General features: G+C 43.0%; 1 protein-coding gene across 1 annotated transcript in view; it reads left to right on the top strand.

The window, feature by feature from the left end:
- The window catches only part of LOC306949721 (calcium-activated potassium channel subunit beta-2), a gene marked incomplete at both ends in the record, with an annotated part of 113,710 nt that overhangs the window by 78,680 nt on the left and 13,683 nt on the right, over positions 1-21,347 (top strand). The gene's annotated exons all lie outside the window — the stretch shown is intronic.

Genomic DNA, 21,347 nt, shown 5'->3' with positions numbered 1-21,347 from the left:
GATATTAACAGCTCCATAAGTGAAATAACAGATACAACACCAAAAGCTAAGTTAAGTGTTCTCAGATGCCTGCATTAATCATTCCATATCTCTGAAGTAGCATCCACCAAAGCTCTCCATTGCTGCCCAGTCTTAAAGTCACAGGACACCTCTGCTCTCAGCGCAGCTCTATCTTTGTGCCCACAAGAAGGTTGTTGCTTGCTTTCAGACATCAGTGGGAAAGCCAGAAGTCTGGAAATTTTGACTCGTTTTGTTTCACTGAGCAGGAAAAGCCTTGCTGATGTCAATTCTTCACAGTGATCATAGGATCGATACTTTTAAATACTTTTCTACCCCTTAAGCAATTTCTTCAAAGCATGCATCCACTCCTGATCTGACTAATGGGCTAAAACTGTACTCTTGATATTTTTGGAATTGATTGCAACCTCCTGATGCATGAAAATAAGCACTAAGCCCAGCAAACAAGCACAGGTGCTGTCGATACAGCAATCACTGCTCAGCTCTGAGCCTGCAGTTACAGCCCAGCACAGACCCACCACTCCTCCATGCAGAACAGGTGCCAGCTTCCTCCCACTCAGGGATTAAGGATGTAACCAGAGATCAGGCAGTCACCTCTGTCACCATGAAGTTCTCAAGCCCCATGAACTTCACCCTAATTGCATAAGAACACAGCTTGTGCAAGCTGCACTCTACATGAGATGCTTTATGCAGACTCACACTCCAAAATTTGAAGGAGCCTTTAAAGTTTTCACCTCAACCATATCAGTATCCTCTGCATGCAAAAGATGCTTGGCAGCTCCTTTCTCGGAGAAAGACCACAAGCCTGAAGGTTGAGATTTCCATTCACAATTCAGAAAACAATGGTAATAACAGATTCAGCCTTCTCAAAAGCAGAAAACTAGAAAAGTTCTGACCTGCACAATGGACCAGTGATAGAAAGAAGATTTGTTTGTTTCTCACAGGTTTGTACCTCTCCAAAACAAACAAAACTGGCTCCATTGGAGTTGCATTAAATAAGTTACTGCAATAGTTTGTCCCAGAACTCATCCAGCAACGTCATTTTACCTGCTGTCTGGTACCACAGACACCTGCTCCAATTTGAGAAAGCTGATTAACACACACACTTGTGTAAGTAGAGGAGGTAGCTCTCTAATTTGAATCTTCCACTGAGACTACCTAGGTGCTCAGGTTGAGCAAGTGACATTTTAAATGCCTTCTAGACAATCCTGAACACACAGCATTGGTGTAAGGAAGATTTGTTTGCACGGGGAGGGAAGTATTGAAGAGAAGAGCAAGCGCCACATCCCACCCAGATCACAAGCAGTACACAGTAGTGCTCCCCACTGCAGGGCCACAGCCAAGCTACTGCCACTTTAAAAACCTGGCTGCAATCCAGCCCTCGAAATTGGTATCAATGGCACATTGTTAGGTGTGCTGTGGCTACAGAAGTACAGACTATCATTCATTATTGCTGTTGGTTTTGTAGGACAAGCATCAGCATAAGACAGTCAGCTTCAAGCACAACCAGGGACAAGCTTCCAGGTAGTTCACATCCCTATTTCACACCTTACCCAAGCTAGATTTTTTCCTTCATCCATTAAAACCTGAGGCTACATTTTGCTCACCCTATGCTTCAGTAACTAGGCTCACATCCCCTTCCACCAGGCATAGGGCCCCCACCACTCATCCTGTATCACCATGCAGCTAAAGCTGTGCTTCTCCATGTTCCAGACCACCTGGAGCCCATCTGCCCTTTCTCCTGGTCAAGCCCTCACACCCTCAAGCTGCACCCCAGCACTGCCTCCCTGCAGCTACAGGATCACTGCTGCTCTGCCTCATGCTGCTGTGCTGCTCTCCCATCTGGTGCAGGTTCATTGCAGGCAGCACCAATCAGCCTCCCTCAGGCAAGGTCTCATTGCTAACAGTGGAATTTTCCAAATATTGACTCTAAATAATAACTAAAAATTAAATAATACCATTCTGCTTTTATTGCCTATAAAGCTGGCTTTGTTTCACCTTTCACAATACTTCCAAAGCAACTTGGCTGCATCAAAGGTAACTTGCACATAATAGTGGCAGAACCAGGCTGCATTTAGTACATTCCAACAGCTGAACTGAACCTGCTCCTGTCAAGCACCAAGAAATATAAATCAATAGATGCTTTTCTACACTCCACTTCCATAGCCACATTCCTACACAAAGAGGAAAGCACACATGCTGAGTTTTGTTAAGCTTTAAAGTAAACACACAAAAATCAGGACCTTGGCACAACAAAACATATGGTTTTCTACCCAGAAGGCTACAACAACTAAGGGCACAAAGAAACAACATACAGACAGAAAGAGAATATCTTGGTGCTTTTGATACTGTACCTTGGATGCACGCTTCTTCCTTCATGTCAAACTGCTCCTCACTCTGCTAGACAATGCCTCCCAGAGCTGCCTTCTTCAAAACACCTCAGCAGGAAACTCCACAAATGAGCCAGCAAAACTCCTGGGTGAGCTATTTATCTACTCCCAATCTGACCTTGATTGTGGGCACCTGGAGCCAGCATCCACCAGCAGCTCCAGGGCTGATTGCTCTCACTTGCCATGCTCTCAGTAACTTCAGCTGTGTGTTAAGAACTGTTTCCACCCATTGAAATTAACATAGCAAAAATTAAAAGTTTGCTCTGACCGCTCCAAGCAACGTTGGGTATCAACATTAGGATACACAATGTTAAAAATGGCATGATGACACAACAGTCAACATCAGTGCTTCCTCTGACGATACAGCTGCACCCTGAGCTACCAGACCACCCCAGCTCTCTGACTGCCACCAGAAAGAGCAGTTTGGGAGAGCTGTGCTAGTAACACAGCTGAACTGGTAACAGCAGGCTTTGGTCTGAAGCCAGGATGGTTGAAAAAGAAGGAGATAATGGCTGTTGGCCTCCACCAGGGCAGCTATGTGTCTTACAGGCAGAACGGTAGCAGCACTTGAGTGTGATACCTATTCAGCAATTACGTATATCCTCTACATCCTCATGCACCTTGCTTCTGAGAAGTTACCAAAGAAATAGCTCTTGTTCCAGCTCTTAAAGTTTGTTACAGGTTTTTTGAACGTCGATTTTATTTCAGAAAATAGTGATGAGTTTGATATAGGACCAGGTGTTTTTAGGCTAACAACATTTTGAACACAGAAGTCTATAGAAAGGCTTTGGCTGATTGTGAGCAGACTTGGCAATCGGGACTCTGAATGTGGACCAGATCTGCTCCTTGAAATTCCATTCAGGCCTTGGAGCTGGGCTGTAGCAGATGCTATTACTGACCTTGGTGTTTTCCTTTACCAGCTTCACAGGATTCTTAGTTCAGCGTTGCCCTAGAATAAACCTGGAATGGATCCCATGGAGCTGATAAAGTTTCGGCTGAAACAAATGATAGATCGGGAAATGAGCACTAAATGACTTGTGTAAATCTGCATGACTTCAGTGTCTTTTCATTATGCTTTCAGATTTTAAGATTTTCAGTCTGGCATTAAAAAAAGAAAGTGCATAAGGATTGGGACCCATGTTACAGGCAGGTCCCTGGGCTGAGAAGTCTTGCCATGTGCTCTGCCCAGCTCTATCGCAGGACACAGGGATGTGATTTAACAGTGGCTTGCAAAATATGCAGCAGACAATTTCAAAAACAAGGGTCCTCCCTACTCCAGCTTGGTCTGAATGGCCTGCCAAGAATGTGTAGAATTCATCAACAATTATTCTTTCATTTACCGTATTCCCTGGCTGTCTTGTGTGTAAATATTGTTTTATTTCAGTCAGTGTCTGCCATATACCTTTTGCCTTCAGTATCGTACCCCATGCCAAGAAGATTGCGATTTGTATGTTAAGTGCTTCCATTTTCTGATACAAGCTGCCATTTTTCCAATATCAAAATATTCCTGGGACCCTATATAAATGTCTCCTGAATGTAGAAGAATGAGATTTAATATTGCTTTCTCACTGATCTAATAGGAGGTTTGTTTGTTTTTAGAGTAAAATCATCACTGTTGCAATTTGTCAGCCAGACAAAGTAACAAGCTTCCAAAGGCTTGGATGGCAAGCATCTCTGTAAAACCTCACTAGGTGAGCTGTAGTACCACTTCCAGGTGTAGCAGCTGCATGATGTGCTCCCAGATTTGGGATATTTGGCCTCAGGATCCCCAGTTATGCTCTGAACTCTCTCTCAGTCCAAAGCTTATAAGCTGAGTTGATACTTGAGCGACCTCTGCTCATGAGGCTACATGGGATGCAATTCCATCTGGTGAGCTTTGGCTCAGAGCATGGGTACATTTATGTGTTGCAGCAAGCTGTGAGGCAGCAGGGTGCCTGAGATGAGCATCCGCAGCACCCACCCCTGTGGGACTTTATGCCCTGTTAGTTTCTGTAACCAGATAAAATTTCATCAATCTTTTTAAGGGAGAAGAAGACTGTAGGTGTTAATAGCACAACAGTGCCATGAGCTGCATGCTGGCAATTCTGGATGACTTGATAGCAACCTCATGGAATCACCACTGTTGTGGGATTTGTTATTTTTCTTGGACCAATCAGCAAGATGCGGGTTAATCTTAGGAGATGTCAGCCACATATTCTCAGCCAAAAGCATGTAGAAATGGCTTATTCCAGATCCATCCAACACCCACAATATACAGAGGAGCTTTGGCTGCAAGGATTCAAAGCCTCTTCCTCAAAACCCTTCTTAAAATTTAACCTGAAAGCCTGAAATGAACATTTGACCTTTTATCCACAGATTATCTTTGTAAGTATTTCCAATAAAAGAAGACTGATTTCTGAATTAGGACTTACTGAAGATTAGCAGCTTGGCATTTGAGCATCAGTGTCTGAGTGAATTTTCCCATCCTCTCCCTTAACTAGAAATTAGGTCCCATCACGTGGCCCCAGTGCCAGTGCTCTGACAGGCCAAGAGGCAGCATGTGGCAATGTTGGAAGGGCATCAGAGCATTCACGTGCTGCTTGGTCAGGGACTGCAGGTGACTGTGAGAACAGGAAAACTCACCGCAGCAAAAGCTCCTGACTTACCAGAGCTCCAGCACCAGTGCCACATGTTCTGATTGCCTCCAAAGCAGCCAAATGGCTGAACCCAAAAAGCAACACAAAATTACTTGCAATCTCCTCTCTCTAAGTGCTCTGTCTCTAAAGAGAACTTGATTTGTTTCCAGAGTGCTTTGAAAAGACCCTTCACCTAACTCTGACCTCAAATCCTTGTGCTCCAGACAGAGGACGGAGAGATTGCTCCTTAGGACATCAACACTTGTTAATTGTCTTAAAGAGATTACGCAAATCACCTAAACAAGTATCAACCTAGATTTTGGATTAAGTGTGGGTGCTAAAATGACCTTGTTGATGAAATCAACGTGATCTAACCTCACAAATTGGAGAGGGAAGCCTTGGATCTAACTGTGACTCAGTAGGTACGATCACGGTGAGTAGTCACACTGCTCCGTACCTGTTTTCCTATCTCTAACACCCTTGCAGTGTTCCTTGAGACCCAATACAATAAAACGTCAGGTCTGGGTCTTCCTGGAACAGACAGAACACTGACAAAATCATCACAATGTGATGTTTCCTTTTACCAATGCTAATTGCTTTCTCCATTTTTGAGCTTTCTGGCTCGTGTTGGTGTCAGCATCCCAGCTCCTGCATTAACCAACATAACATTGTTTGGGGGTGGATTTAGCTTAGTATATTTGGCAGGGAGCTCAGCGCAGGTGTTGGGCATATTGTGCACGTCAGGGTCCCCCACATTTGTTCCCTGCCTGCTGCCATGGGGTGACGTTCCTGCTGTGCAGTCAATAGCCAGAGTCACTCGTCCTGCTGGTACCTGCAGTTTTCTTTGCGTCTCGCTTAGGTTTTGGAAGTAATTAACTCTGGAAGGACAGATTGGGGTTTAGGCTGTTACAGACATTTTCAGCAAGGTTTGCATTGAGTGTGTTGGTCCTCGTGTTGTGGCCAGGAGCGAAGCCCAAAAATTGTATCTGTAATGAGTGCTTCACAAAAGGGAGATCATTAAGTCAGAACCATAATGCCTCTTCAGAGGTTGTTCTTGCTGCTGTTCCATAACACCAGCAGATTTCCCTGCAAACTCTCTAGTGCATATAGTGGAAACAACTTCAGATCCAGTAAGAATTCATGGACTGTTTACAAAGGAAAAAAATTGTTGGAGGCAAAGCCAGCAATGACTGGAATGCTTAAATCTACTTTCAAATCTCTTTGCTCAAATCCAGTTTAATTTACTCGTTTGCTAATCCCAATCTTGTTTTTACAAATATAACTCATGGAAACACATTGAACTTCTGCAGCTAGCTGGAGAACTTAGGGCTCCAAAACTCTTGGCTCTGCTTCTCCCTGTGTGTAGTGGTAGATTTGCATTCTGCTCAGACATGTATTAGATGCACTCCCTGTTCCCTTCCTGAACACTGTGTTCCATTTCACTCTCCCTGTTGTTTGTTATGGCAAAGTTAGCCATAACAAGTTAGTTTCACTTCATTGGAACAGGTTGCCCAGGAAGGTGGTGGGGTCACCATCTCCAGAGGTGTTCAAGAAGCATGGACATGTGGCACTGAGGGACGTGGTCAGTGGGACTGGTGGGGTGTGTTTGTGGTTGGACTTGGCGATCTTAGTAGTCTTTTCCAGCCTTAATGATTCTACGATTCTTCCACTGAACTTCAAGTATACTGCATGGAGGAACATAGCTTTTCTCAAAGATTTCTTCAAATGCTATTATTAATGAATTAATATATTTTTAGAAATAATTTCATCACTATCGTGCTTACATAGAAATAGCAAGTAATAATGATGTGACAAAATATCAGGAATAGTGCAGTCTGTGCAGTCAGGGCTAGGGAACTGTGCATTACATTCTTATTTCTGATCCCAGATGGGCTCACAGGGACAAAGGTTCCATGAGGACCCCAGCCTGGGAGCACATTTCCAGGTTGCTTTGTGCACTGCAGTGCTGGCTCCCCTTCCCTTCACAGCTGCCTCCTTTGCTCCCCTTGGGGCTGTATTTCTATATACAGGCATACAGAGAAAAGCCTTTTTAATCCGGTGTCTTACAGACTCAAAGTAGGAATACTTTTCATTTTGAATAAAATATGAATATTAAGCTCTTTGGGCAGGGACTTTGTCTTCCAGTGTCTCTACAAAGCACTTAATACACTGCCAGCATTACAAATGTAAATACTACAAATAATATAATAGAGTTTGGAGCTCAGAGATCTGTTTCATTGGAAATGGGCCCACAAAGCCTCCCTGCATGCTGTAATAGAAAAGGCTCAGGTATGAGGAAACACTTAGGTTCAAGACTTTCTTCTGATTTAAGTTTCCCAGTAACTCAAGGTCTTCCTGGTTTGATCCCAGCAGTAAAACAGAGACACTCTGCCCAGGAGACAAGAAGTTTAGCACAGAGACACTCATTTGAGAAGTGGGTGAGAGCTGTTTAATTCTGTAGAGCAACACTGTGCAGTAATTCAAGACAGAAAGCCAGCATGAGTTCCCTAACCAGCTGAAGGCAAACAGGTAGAAAGGACTTAAAAAAAAAAATCCTTGTAGAAAAGAATGTATTATTAAATGAAAAAGTAATTTAACTGAATAATAATGTTCTCATAGCACACAGCAAATCTAATATCAACTCTGCAAATCTAATAGAATCTCTGCAAAAGCAGAGAAGTTCAATCTGAAGTGCGCTCTTCTGAGGCTGAGGCTGATGTCCATTAAGTACAATAGAAATATTACTTCAGCTTCAATTCCAGCCAGACCAGGCCTCCACTGCATTTGGATTGTCAGTGGCCTTTACTGTCTCTGTAGAATATTCCACTCAGACTCACCACAGTCATTAAGGCAACTTTAATTTCCACAACAGAAAGCAGAATGCAGGAGGCACTGTTGCGTTTGCACCAGAGCCTTTTCCTGCATTAAGCAAGAAAAAAATTGGCACAGAAAAATCATAAGTGGATGGGAGGCAACCATTAGACTTTCCTAAATGAGGTGTAATCAATAGACAGAGCCTTCCACCATGGTAACAAACAGCACAACCTCCAAGGGATCCTCTAGCCAACAGGAGACATACTGCCCACCTTGCAATGATTGTGCCATTGTATTGCCAGCCATTGTATTTCTCATTATGCTAATGGCCAAATCATTGTGCTTCAGCCACTTTACTGTGTACATCAGCTGGAAATTATCACCTTCATTACCCACAGCTCCTAAAGGCACCATGCCATAATCCCTGTGGAATTCAATCCACATTGAAAAGGCTGGCCATGTAACAGACTTCCACACAAAGCACCTACTGTGCACCAAGCTATCTCAGTCTATCACTTTTTGCAGGTCCCAGCAACATCTCCCATTTGAGCATTCCATTAACTTTTTCACCCTTTATTTCTTAAAAAAGCCCAGAGGTAATCTTAATCCCCCTTATCTTGCAGCACTATTATCTTACGGTGTTTCTGCTGGCTTCACACAGAGATTTTGTGGAACTGCATTTTCTTATTTAGCCCAAAATAGGCTTAGAGAAAGACAGTGCAAACAGGTCTTTTTTGAACAAGCTAGGAAAAAAAATGAAACTCTTGGCTTGTGCCCAGTTTCAATTCAGTATCAGTTTAAAGGATGTAGGGTTGTTTTGTTGTTGTTTTTTCTCCTGTAGTTTAGGAGAAGGGAGCATTTACCATTTGAGATGGGAGATCTGTTCCAGTCAAATTACTTCTTTTAGATCCCAAGGGATTAGCTGTATCCCTTGGAGGTGCCCACGACGCTCCTTGTCTGCTGGGACCCATAATTAACAAGGCCAGTAATTATCCCAACCCGGTCAGCTCTGGAAAGAACTTCGTCAGGACACACGTAGTATCAGTTCCCTTAATGGACTGAGGGAGTCTGTAAAGTAAAAAGGTGTAAGACTGGCAACTGCTAAATAGGACTGTCCATGAAGAAATCCACTGATTTTTAACTGGGTTGAAGTTATTTTACCAATCTTACATTTGTAACGGATGGATATATTAATAAATTCCATACAGAGGCTTTCAAGTTAGAAGCAAGCCTCTCGATCTACTGCTTCAGAAAGTGCAGTCCAAAAGATATTGATCTGTTTATAGAGACAAGCATCCAACAGATTTATCAGAATCAATGCAAACACTCAGAAAAAGACTCAATAGAAATAATAATAAATAAGTAAGGACCTAGGAAATAGAAATGTGCAATTTAAAACTAATTGAAATGCTGACCCAAAGAATAAGTGCTTATGTTCATTTCTGCAAAAGCAGTACCAGGAAAGGGGAAGAGAGTGCTAAAAGTAAGTGGATAATTTTAGAGATGACAGACAAGATAAGCAGCATCCAGCTCTAAGGAGGAGAGCAGGAGCTAGAAAGCAGTGGAAGCAGAATAAGATTTTTTATTTGATTTTTCTTACAGAACTTTCAAATGAATTTGTCAAATTAAAGGTTTGAGTACTATTGAAATCAAGTCAGGAGAGAGGACAGCAGCAGCATGAATAGCCACCTACATCTGTTCGGCAGGTTCAAGCAGTGTAGTTTTGCACCCACTTCCTTTTTCCTGAGATCCAGAAAAGTTTTGACGCAGACCCTGTTTGTTGGTTTGATGAGCCATTTTTCATCTGCCTTGCTATCTCTGACACTGGGATGGCAAGGGGTGAGGTAGTGGCATGATAGGTTGTGCTGGCCACTGCCACTTGTACTTCAAAATTCCCATCAATCTAGGATTTGGACTGATGGCCACCTGTTAGGCTTTGGGTCATGCCTATCCACCATTGTAGTGTGCTGACCTCTCTTGAAATTATTATTATTCAAATTATTCTTTAAGGCATGATGAAGACCAAGAGCCCCACCAGCTGTTGCTGCTGGATGTAGCAGCAAGAAGAGGCCAGCCCCAACCCTGAGCAACTCTCAACACGCTCTAGTTTTGTTTCAAGGGTGGCCAAAACACACCAAAACAGGTTCCAACCAAGAGCTACCGAACCCATTTCAGAGCATTACATCTTACCCTTGAAAGTAAATCTCAGTCATGAGAAGAGCCGCACATTGTCTGGCTTTAAATATGGAAGTGAAACTGCTCAGTATTCAGAGAAGAAAAGGTCATAAGACATACACAGTTTCATCTCAGCCTTATTAGTGTACTTGAAAATATTAAGAGTTTGCAAAAAAAAAAAAAAAGTTTACAATAATTATCATTTAAGTGGGGAAAAAAAAAAAGCAACTCCATTTTAACCTGAGAGGCTAGGTCCTTCGGGAGAAGTTCACAAAGTTCTGTCAGCAAGATTTAGCTTTTCACAAAATAATGAAAATGGCCCAACTGCAGTCTCAGTGCAGTAAGACAGATATATATCTTATGTTCTGTTTCTATGAACAGCTGATGTGAATCAGCATTGTTTGTACCTGATTTGGCTCAGCCCAGAAATCAGGTGCCTCCAGTCCCTGTAGGCAGCCTGAGCACACTGGGAGCGTGACCAAGCAGGGGGCTGGCTTCAGCCTGAACCTCAGAGCTCTCTTGATACAACCCTGTAGCCATGGGCACTGTGCACAAAAGATAAGCATCTGCAGTGGTCATAGAGGTCACAGGACAGTTGTTTTGCTGATATAACTTGGATGGAAACGCACTGGCTTGCACCAACCCTGTCAGTAAATGGATCAGCCCCAGGTGATGTTGAGGAAAATAGAGTGGGGATAGAGAAAGAAAGAGCTAGACAAATAGGAAAGGAGAGGAAGATCAGAAAGTGACCTAAGGTTATTGAGCACAAAATTCTAAAGAACAGGACAAAAGTACTTTCACAAAGTAAATTGTGGAGTAGAAGAGCCAGCACAGGTGACAGTGGGAAATGACTTGGAGCTGAAATTTAATCAGCTCCAAAACCTGCCTCTAGGAACCCAGAGGGATGCATGGCAACCCACAGGTAAGCCCCAGCACCCTCACAGCTCAGTGCATATTCACCCTTTCCTTCTGTTTCTCACACCGATCCACAAGAACCCACTGGCAGTTTCCAGCAAGGGCCCAGAACTGAATGGAGTGGACCTGGACACTTCTTCTCTTTAAATACCTGGGAAGGTCACAGGCTGATGTCATTCAGCTCCATGGAAATCCAAAGAAACATCAAGACCTCTACTAAAGGAATTCCATGCTGGAGGGATTGAAGCACCGTTGAGCTTCACATGTAGTCCAAAGCACACTGGAGAGAGGGAAAGGGTAAAATTTTAAGAAATATTTTGATAAATAACAAAAATATTGTCAAAAAGTTAATCAGAAGTCTAGATTTAGGCAGATCTGTTCTCATTTAACCTTCAGCAAGAGATCAGGTCTCAGCCTTTCTATTTTTGGAAACAGCTGATGAATGCAGTGTAACAAGGTATTAATAAACATCTGCCCAGCTCTCAGATTAGTATGGGGAAGAATTAATGGAGGTCTTAGCACGTTATATTTTCTGATTATGGCAGATGACTTTATTTATAGAAATAATGGGAGGAATGGAAATCGTCACTGACACCCTGTCAATATGCTTAACGAAATCCAATCGTTTAATTGCATTACGCTTGGCTAAGGAGTCATATCAATGAAAGGCCCTTCTTAGAGCAGTTCAATGGTCAGTATGTACTTCATGTAAGAAAGCTATGAAGATTAATATTTTTTCAATGAGCCATTGGGAAGGAAGTCCTGCCTGCCATACCTATTTCCATGCCTCTGACCCTGAGAGGGACATGGCTGCTGTCCCCAGTGGGGCAAAGCATTCTGCCAAGCAAAGTGAAGTCCTCTGCCCCTCATGTAGCTATTCAGCTTTCACAATTTTCCATCACCCTTCTAGAAAGCCCTTGCTTTTAGTCCTTGAAACACCCAAAATAATAAAATACACTCAGGCTGAAGCCAACGCTATATTTCAGTGTTCACCACCAATGGCTAAACCAACTCATGCCTCAGCTCCTCGTGCCATTCCCTCCAGTCTGCTTTGGTAAAGTATTACCAGTGCTTCTGTGGGAACAATATCATGCCATTCCGCTGAGATAAATAAAGCATAATTTGAGGGCTTGATATGTTTATGCTTCCTCAGAGAAGAGGAAAGGCCTATAAAACTCCCTTTGAAGGAGTCATAGCTGTTCAGATCGTTTGCAGCTTGTTAAGTAAAGCCCGAAGCCAGTTTTTATCAGCAGGTGCCAGCGCCAGAGGAGAGCTGCTGGGGTTTAAGCAGGCTTTGGACGTGCTGTGGCTGTTTCTCAAAGTTCTAAAATACATTTCATAATGCTCAGTTCAGACAGCTGGGGAAGTTTAGGTCTTTTCTCCCAGAAGTATGGGGGAAAAAAATAAAGCTACAATTATGGTGACAGATGGTTTGTTACACACAGCAGGGCTCTGCTAGTAATTTTGCTCCTTGCACATTGGAGGAGATCAGGACTCATGCTGAAAAGTCAAGGAAGTCCTGTGGTTCTGTCCTGTTCTTCCAAAAAAAACCCAAAACAATTCCTAGCCCAATCCAGTCTTCCAAAGCTATAGGTCTGAATTAATGAAAGCAGAGCAAGAAAATGTTACTATTTCTATTAATTAGAGACAGGTTTGTGCAATAAAGAGAATTCATATCCCTACTGTGCTGTATAAGTACCTATAATTCAGCTGCTCCACTCTCAATTGCAGCATGTTCTTCACATTGTTTTACAAATTAGCAAACCTGAAATCAGCAGCCACATGTAGTATGATGACATTTAATTTAACTATGGGGACTCTGAAATCCACAGGCAGTCTTCCAGTGCTGCTTTTCACCTTGATTGTATTACAGCACCCAAATTAACTATTCCTAGATCAGCTCTGTGTTTTTCATGGAAGTGGCAGTGCAGATGCCACAGGAAATACTCTGATATTTATTGAATTGCTGTTACTGCGGGGCAGTGTTTGGAATTATGCTCTTTGGGGGGTGACCAAGGACAGGGCAGTTCTGGAGCCAGCCTGACGTTCCAGCTTGGTTGACTGCTTTGCGTTTACTGCAAATGATGTGGAGTGAGAACAGTTAGGAAAAATTTGTTCTCCAAAAGAGTGCTCAGGCACTAGAACAGGCTGCCCAGGGAGGAGGTGGAAACACCAGCCCTGGAGGTGTTCAAAAACCATGGAGATGTGGTACATAGGAGCATGGTTAGTGGGCAGTATTGTTGTAGGTGGGTGGTTGGACTAGATAATATTAGTGGTCTTTTCCAACCTTAGTGATTCTGTGATTCTAACGTGCACACAGATATCATTGCTCAGTGGCCAGTGCTTAGTGCTTGCATACCTCAGGGATTTAATTCTGAGCGTCAAAACCTGCAGAACCAGAACCAGGTGTATTCCTGCATCTTAACACTGGTGGTGTATCCTAGGGTAGGGCCAATGGTAGCAATGGTTTGGATGAGCATTTCTGCCACACTCTGTTGATTTTCACAGCAGGGCCAGCCTGAAAACTCCAGAAGGAGTTGGCTACCAAAAACACATTGCTGCAGCAGCAGTGAGTGAAGTGAGAGCTTTGAATGCAATGGTGAAGAAAAACATTCCTCGAGGTATAAATGGAAGATGGAAAGGTTCTGGGCAACGATCTCTCCAATTCTGTTCCAGCTTTCTAAACTCCAGATTAAATAGATACTGCTGTTCTCTGCACCCAAGGGAGAGGAACTGAATTGCCAGTTCCCACTTGGCAAATGGGTTTGATAGCAAAGCTCCTGCTGTGAGCTCCAAACCTCCCACCAGCAGACAGATCTCACTGTGGAGCACTATGGCAGCCAAGTAGCCGTGTTTTCCTACAGCTGTGAGGTGTCGATGGCAGACCATTTTTGATGGTAACGTGTTCTCATAGCACATGGCTCCACCAGGATATTAAAATAGATATATAATTTAAAAATCTTACCTTATATACAGTGCAAGATTGATTTTCTTTGTCTTAATACATCTACCACTTATAGAGCTGCTGTTTTTACCTTTTAAGCAGGTATTTGAGCAGAAGGGTGATAAAATGCTCAACTTTGATTGAACATTTGACTCAAATTTCCAGTGTGGCAAAAGGTAGAAATACAAACACTGTGAAGAAATCACAAACTTACTACAGGACAAAATATTCTACATTGATTTTTGAATCCTTACAGACACTCTTTTTTGGCTTGCATAAAGGTCAAAACTGAGTTTTTGAGCATTCTTTCAGCAAGGATTCTGTTTAGATTCTAGAACCTCCTTCCAGTTTAAGGTGTTATTCCACAAAAACTTCCAGTGTTAGTCCAGCTGGGGATTGGACCAAGGCTGTGGTCCCAAAAGAGCAAAACAAATTGAAGAAATGTGTTTGCTCTGGTGCTGACAAGTTCTGTGCCATTGCCCTACTCCTTGATTCCTTCTGCATTCAGCTCCTGATCTCACTGATGTAGGAGGAGAATCACGTACCCATTCTCTTCTGAAGTACATACCAAGGAGCATTGAACTGAACTGATAGGCTTCATTAAGTTTTTACACCAGCTTTCAAAGAATAAAAACATTGAAATGGGAAATTCACAACAGTATTTCCAATGTAAGAGAGAGGAGCAGCTGGGAGTGAGAGTTACATCTTATGAAGTAAAACTGCAGTCCACATTACAACAGCCTCTGAAGACGTTTGCTGTAATTGGATTACTACTATCAAATTAATACAGGAGAAAAGCCCTCTGAACACATTAGGAGGGAGATGATCAGCTTTTATTTACTTCCTATGCTGTATTACAGTGAGGCACATCAGTGTTGCAGCAGGGCCAGCTGCAGGGTGCTAGCTAATGGCTTAGTGACCTTTCCCACAGGTATCTTTGCTTAAACTGACCTACATAGTTTGAGGAATTCAAATACTAGCTTTTAGAAACAAGCAGAATCTGATGAGAACCCGTTTATGAGAAACATTTTGGATTAAACCTACCTTAGTTGCATTCTTGGTCATGAGTTCAAAATAATAAGAATAATAATGAAATAATTAAAAAAAAAAAAAAAAGGTGCTGTGCTGCTGTGATGTAAAATACAGCTTTTTTTCATTTTTATTTGAATGCAATCCATTTGATTACCGGGCTTCAGGGATTCTTAGGAGAGACAAAGGCAGGAAATTTAATAAAATCTTCAAAAAGGGTGAAAATTAAGAGGCAATTTTGAAGTTTCCCTAGAAAGTAGGGAAAGCACATCTTGGTTCACAGCGCTGTTTCCTTCAGCAGGGGCTCAGCAGAGGCATTCAGGTGTGTGGGAGAAGCTGGGTGAGACCTGGCTGAGCGATGGAGGTCCCACCAAAGAAAACTGGGGAATTATGCCAGCTGTGTGGCACTCTGGGCAGGCCTCTAGCATGCCTTGGGTGCACACTTAAGAGCTATTGAAAAGGGAAACATTCCCCATGCCCTAAAGGAAACGAAGCACAGAAGCCCCATTATTGCTGACAGAAGTTGTGCCTCTAATTCCCTATCTGGTCTTCTGAATGTTAACCTACAGTGTTGGCACATAAGCTTAAATGACAGAGAGATTCCAAATAGAAAGCAACAAATATTAGTCAGCCAGGCTGGCAGCGTCCACAGAAAAGTGGTGTGAACGCTCATGTTTCAAGGGAGCGAAATGGTAGAAGGGAAAACATTGTGTTAGGCTGGTTGAGGGGAGATATTATCACTATAGATGGAAGTAATGAGTCAAAATCAGATTTATTAATTTTTTTTTAATCTTTAATCCTTAAGGAATTCTGCACAGTTCCTCCTTATTCTTATTTGTGTTCAGCAGCTATATAAAATAGCAAACAAGGCAAGAAATTCTAGAGAAGAGTAATAATGTGATGCATAGTGTTAACAGGCTGGTTTTGGAAATACCCATTTATCTTGGTTAAATAAAAGCTTAGCTCAAGTACTAAACCAAGTAATCATGATTAGGGAGAGAAAAAGACATTCACTTCCTTAGAAACTCAATACTCTCGAACATTAATAGCACTGCAGTGACATTGCTCGAAGCTGGACGCTTGCTGTAATTAATATAGATTATTGCCATATGAGGAACTGAAGCATCTGTGCCTGTTCTTGCCATTGTTTTCACTTCTAGACCAAAATACATTGGGCTTTTGTTTTGGGGACGTGGCCCTTTCACTGTTCAGAGGACTGCTGGCCTCAGAGGACTGCAGAGATTTTGTTCTCTTTGTTGTTTCAAAACTGCATAGAGGGCATAGGCACATTGTTCCCTCTTATAGAGACTTTGCTTTTGTTCTTTCTCATCATCTTTTTTTTCCTGACTCTCAAGAAAAATTGGTTTTATGCTAAAAAGTATATTACAAGAACACATCTATACAGAGATTCATAAGCTCTCAATCTATTGGTGTTTTAAGGAGGCTATGTCTGCATTTGTACCATCCGGCAGATCATGCTCTGAACTCACCCACAAAGCAGGTGATTTGGTTCTTACAGTGATTTTTACGGCACCAAACACAGCTCATCAGCCTCATCTCAGTAGTCATTTGACTCACTTCACTCCACCAGCTTTCCTGTCCATTTCATTCCACTACTTCAGTAGGTTTTGTGACTACTTTTGTGGAATACGTAGGCATTTCTACTCTCTTTTTTTGTGAGCACATTGTTCTTACCTCATGTTACATTCCCTGTCTTTCTAATCTTCCGTCTTATTGTATCCCATTTCATGTGTAACTTTCTCTCAGTCTTTTTCCCCAGGCTGGATTTGGTATGTGAAAATGAATCCATCAGAAATGCTTCCCTGTTCTTCTTCTGGAAATTGTTCTCTGGGTCATGCACCTTTCCTGCAAAAAATTAGGATTTTACTTTGTTTCTTCCACTTAGACAGGAGGTTTCTGTCTGTATCAAGGGACCTGGAGACCCCTACCAGTGGGCAAAGCAAACATAAAAGAAGTTCAGCAGTCTATGGAGATGAAGCTGTATTGCCCATGACTTAGGCTCCAAAGCCAATAGGCAGCTTCCTCTATAGAATTCCTCTATGGAATATAGAATATAGACACATAAAGTGGAAATTATATGAAATTAATACATGAAAAATTATTTCCGGTATCCTTCTATGGTGTTTGCATGCAAAATTCTACTTGGTGAAGCTGATTGCAACAGCTGATTGTATTCAAGTAACAAATGGCTACGGGTGGTGATGTATGTGTTGTGAAAAGATGAGAAATAAGAGAGTATTTATCCTGCAAAAATTTACCCTCTTGTACTAAGAAAATTAGGAAGGTTGCTTGTGAGATCAGAACTGGGTGTTTGGCTTTGATAGAGATGCTTACTTCACAGCTCCATGCCTCAGTTGTGTCTGTATCCTGGAATTATTAAATCTCCCTTTCCCCATCAGGGCCATTCCTTAGTTGTACAAACAGTCTCCTTGCTCTGTACCTCGGTTTTGCACCTGCACTTTTGCAGTAATGCAAACACCACTGAGCAATGGCCTTTAGCAAGACATGACACGTGAAACCTCAGTTATTCTCTGGATTTGTCTACCTGTTAGCAGGGAGCACGTTCAGCCAGCTGCAGACTGCCAGACTCTCATAAAAATTAACAAGCTATTCAAGGCAGACCACTCTATTTTGCCACAGAAAATAAAGTCAAACAACAGCTAACATAGGGGAGGGAAGGGGGAGAAAGGAGAACAGTGAAGGCAGACCAAAGACAGCATACGACTTGTATTTATTTTTTAATCCGATCGCTTTTAGTGCTTGTGATGCACGCTGTAACTAAAGGAATCTAACTGAATTAGAATTTCAATATGTCCCGAGCAGATTGGAGCCATTTCCATTCATGAGCAGCATGTCCCAGCTGTAATTGCCTGCTTGCTTATCCACACAGCTCTTTACAGCTAATCCAAATGTGGACTCAAAAATAAATAGTGACAGAGCATTCAGCTCCCACTGGGCTGTCCTTTCAGCATTGCCTCTGCCTTTGCTTTGTTCTGAGTGGTGCTCTCGATGGCACAGGGTTGGACTCAAAGGAGATAAAAATGATTGAGCCACTCAAGGATTTAGGTGAGAGAAAAGCCACTCTCACCCTATCTGCTCCAGCTGTTTCTGCTTTTCCTTGGGGTGCTGCCTCATGGTTATTCATCTCTCCCTGCTTTCACCCCTCTTCCCAACCACAGCACACTCCAACCCACTCTTCCTTTGTGGCAGCTGGTGCCCTCCCTGTCACCCCTTCTTTGTGTTCCCACACAGGGAGGGTTTTAACAGGGTTTTAGTGCTGCCTTCCTCAATTGAAAGATCTCTTCAGGGATGTTTAAAAACCATGCACTTCTCAGACCAGATTTTTTTCTGGAATAGTGTGACACTGAGGCATAGCTGCACGGAGGTGGAGGGGACGTCCCTGCTGATGGGACCTGCCACTGCCTCTGCTCTCCAACGTGGGGTTTGTGACCCAGCAATTGACCTTGCTGCACATCCTCCCAAAGCCAGTCCATGTTACAAGTGAACCCCAGGAACAACAGAGATGATACAGTACTTGTCCAACGTGTCACTTTCTACATAGATTCAAATCAATTTACAACTGACAAAGCACAGAAAGCTAAAAATGTCTGCAGAGCCCTGACAGGCAAAGGGGACAATTATCCCCAGCAACTGCAATGTGCCAAGAGAGGCATTGCCTCGTGCTTAGATTACAAACCCAGCAGTACCAAAACATGGGAGAAGTGGGGCTGGTTTTTCACTCTGCCAGCTGAAGGTGGCCTCTGCCAGGTAGAGCAGGGGGACTGGCACAGCCTTTGGGTGAATGAGGAAGCTGAGCCACATTCTCAGGGCTCTTGGAGGTGGCCCAGAAGGTCACCAAAGAAGAAAGGATGTGACTCTTATTTGCAGCAACAAGTAGCAGCTCCCTCTCTTGTAGCTGATCTGTGTATGCAAGAATTTCTTCAAAAAGTGGTCATTTTGATCAGCTAAGTCACCTGGGATGAAACAAGTTATCATGGAGATAGAAATGGATAGGAAGAGGCTTTGGGGAAAAAGAAGGAAGAGAAGTCAAAAAGATAAGCAGAAGTATAGACTATAAAGTCTGCTCTATAGGTAGTGGACTACCTAGACTCATAACAGGCAGGTAGCTCTTGGAACCAGGTAGGAAAGAACTTGAGGGCTTAAAGAAAAAATTGAATAATAAGGCTTGAAATTTTTTCCACAAAACATAAAATCAGTACTGGAGAAAGAAAGATCATGACATGCAAATCTGGATGATTTAGAGGTTACCTTGGAATATTTAATTTTGAAGTGAGTACGTACTGGATGTCATCATGTAGTAAAGAAGTATGACTCAAATTTTCTGAACATCCCTTTGACTAATGTGTAATACTGGGCAGAAGGATTTAATAATTATAAGGGATGACCTGAAGTTAAAAGAAGTTTGTCTTTGAAAACAAACCATAAGCCCCTGTATTCTGCACATAGCTAAGTTACACCCATGTGATGGCTTCAGTCATATCTAGCAGTCTCATCTTTCTCCTTGGGACATGGAGCATCTTAGCCACATTTGTGCCAGTGGAGTGCAGTGAGATCTGTCTCAGGCACGATCCTCCTTTAACTCAAAAACCAAGTGGGATGCTCAGCCCTCAGCTCAAGGGAGATTTAGGAGAAAGGCCAGAAATAGAGGTGAAATCATTAATGCAGCATCATTAGTGATCAGTCTTCCTGAACTCATCAGTACATTAGCACCAGCTCCCCATTGTCCAGTTTTCCCTTGCTGTAATGAGGAACCCCAAATTCAAGGTCGTTTGCTGGCTGGATTAGTCACTGAGTGCAGCCGGAGCTCCTGGGATACTCCAACAAGAGCAGTTATTTATGTCATTCTGTCCCACACCGTGCTCATTAGCTCACAGTACAGCAAGGTCTGGTCACGAGGCAGAAATACACCGTTTGATATCGCTGTTGCTGCTTCACGATTTAGTGTTGCTGCTGGCAGGGCGTTAAATGTTCCCTAAGTGGTAACTGTCTTCCACTAATGTGAATGCATTTCTTTTATAAGTTAACTTATTGCTTTTCCTCTTAGTCCATGCTGGCTGTTCTGCTCTGGCCACAGATAAGTGGAATTCAGGCAAGCAGGCACTGGGCCCTGCAGGGAAAAGAAGTATTTTGAAGAAACATTGCTCCATGAATAGTGTCACAACATGAGAATTGCCAGTTTGGTGCTGATCTGCTCAATTTTAACAACCCCACTGGATTTTTCCTCAACCTCTCCCTGGTGCAACCCCACTTCCATCTACCCCTTCACATTGCAATGGGCCATACCTGGGAGCTGGATGTTTCAGGATCTGTTTTTGTTCTGATTCTGGCTCTTACATTACTTCCATACCAGGATTAGCAAGCTCCCCAGGTCATCTCTGGATGCAGACAGGAGAATCTCAGCTTAGCAGTTAACTGCATAGCTGTGAGTAGGAAACAGCAGATGTTGCACAGTAGAGCTAACCTTTGCCTAAAGGAGACACAAATTTAGCGACTTCCATCTGACTTCTGGAGTAGCTTCCATGATGTCATCAGAGTTAGGATTTTACACAAGATTAAGTGTGCAATTGTGTGTTAAACAGTGACCGTTAGCTCAGATTGCCCAGCTAATGAAGCAGGCAGCATTAACACCATCACATATGGTCTGCTTCTAGGCACCGGTGCCATGAGGGACTCTGAAATCCCTCTGATGTTAGAGGAGGAAGGACACCTCTCTTCCCTTCTGGCATCACCCCAGTGGGGCAGCCCCTCACTGCCAGTCATCACCCTCTGGCTCTCTTGTGATGTGCTCTGGAGCTTGTGGGTCTACTCCTTGCCCAGGAAGGACAAGGACTCAAGCAGGCAGCAGAAGCTGCTGATCTCTTTTAACGAGTGCCCAGGGTCTTCCTAATTAGGAACAGACTCTGATAGCACTCACCACCATCTCTGGGAGCAATCAGGACATAGTAGTCCAGCCAGCCAGGCTTTACCCTCAAGGCAGCAGTGGTAAATACAAACATCGTTTTATTTTCCAGCAGCAAGGAGCCCCGGGACTGAGCCTGGCAGAGGTCTCAGACCAGACGCCATCACGGCCTCCAGGTAGATGCTCTGCACTCTCCTGAACTGCTCAGTGCAGAAACACCAGAGTAGGATTAGACCCAATATCTCACAACACAAATTTATGTCCGTGATCACTATAAAAACACTTCTTAGTTGGTGGCTGATAGATGCTATTTCACCTTCTAAACTACAGTTATTACAGGAAGGAAGGACTTCTTCTTGTTGTTGATTCCCAAGTACTTACCTACTGTGGTTGTAAGAAAGAAAAGAGGTTTTACTGGCACAAAGACCTGCAGCGATGACCATGTACATGAGGAAAAGACCATTTCCATTGCCTCCCTTCTTTGGAACCATTTTCTTGTCCAGTTT

The sequence above is a fragment of the Tetrao urogallus genome (genome assembly GCF_951394365.1).
Source record: "Tetrao urogallus genome assembly, chromosome: 9".
Lineage (NCBI taxonomy): Eukaryota > Metazoa > Chordata > Aves > Galliformes > Phasianidae > Tetrao > Tetrao urogallus.
Note: the sequence above shows the minus strand (reverse complement) of the source record. Positions and strands in the feature narration are given on the sequence as shown.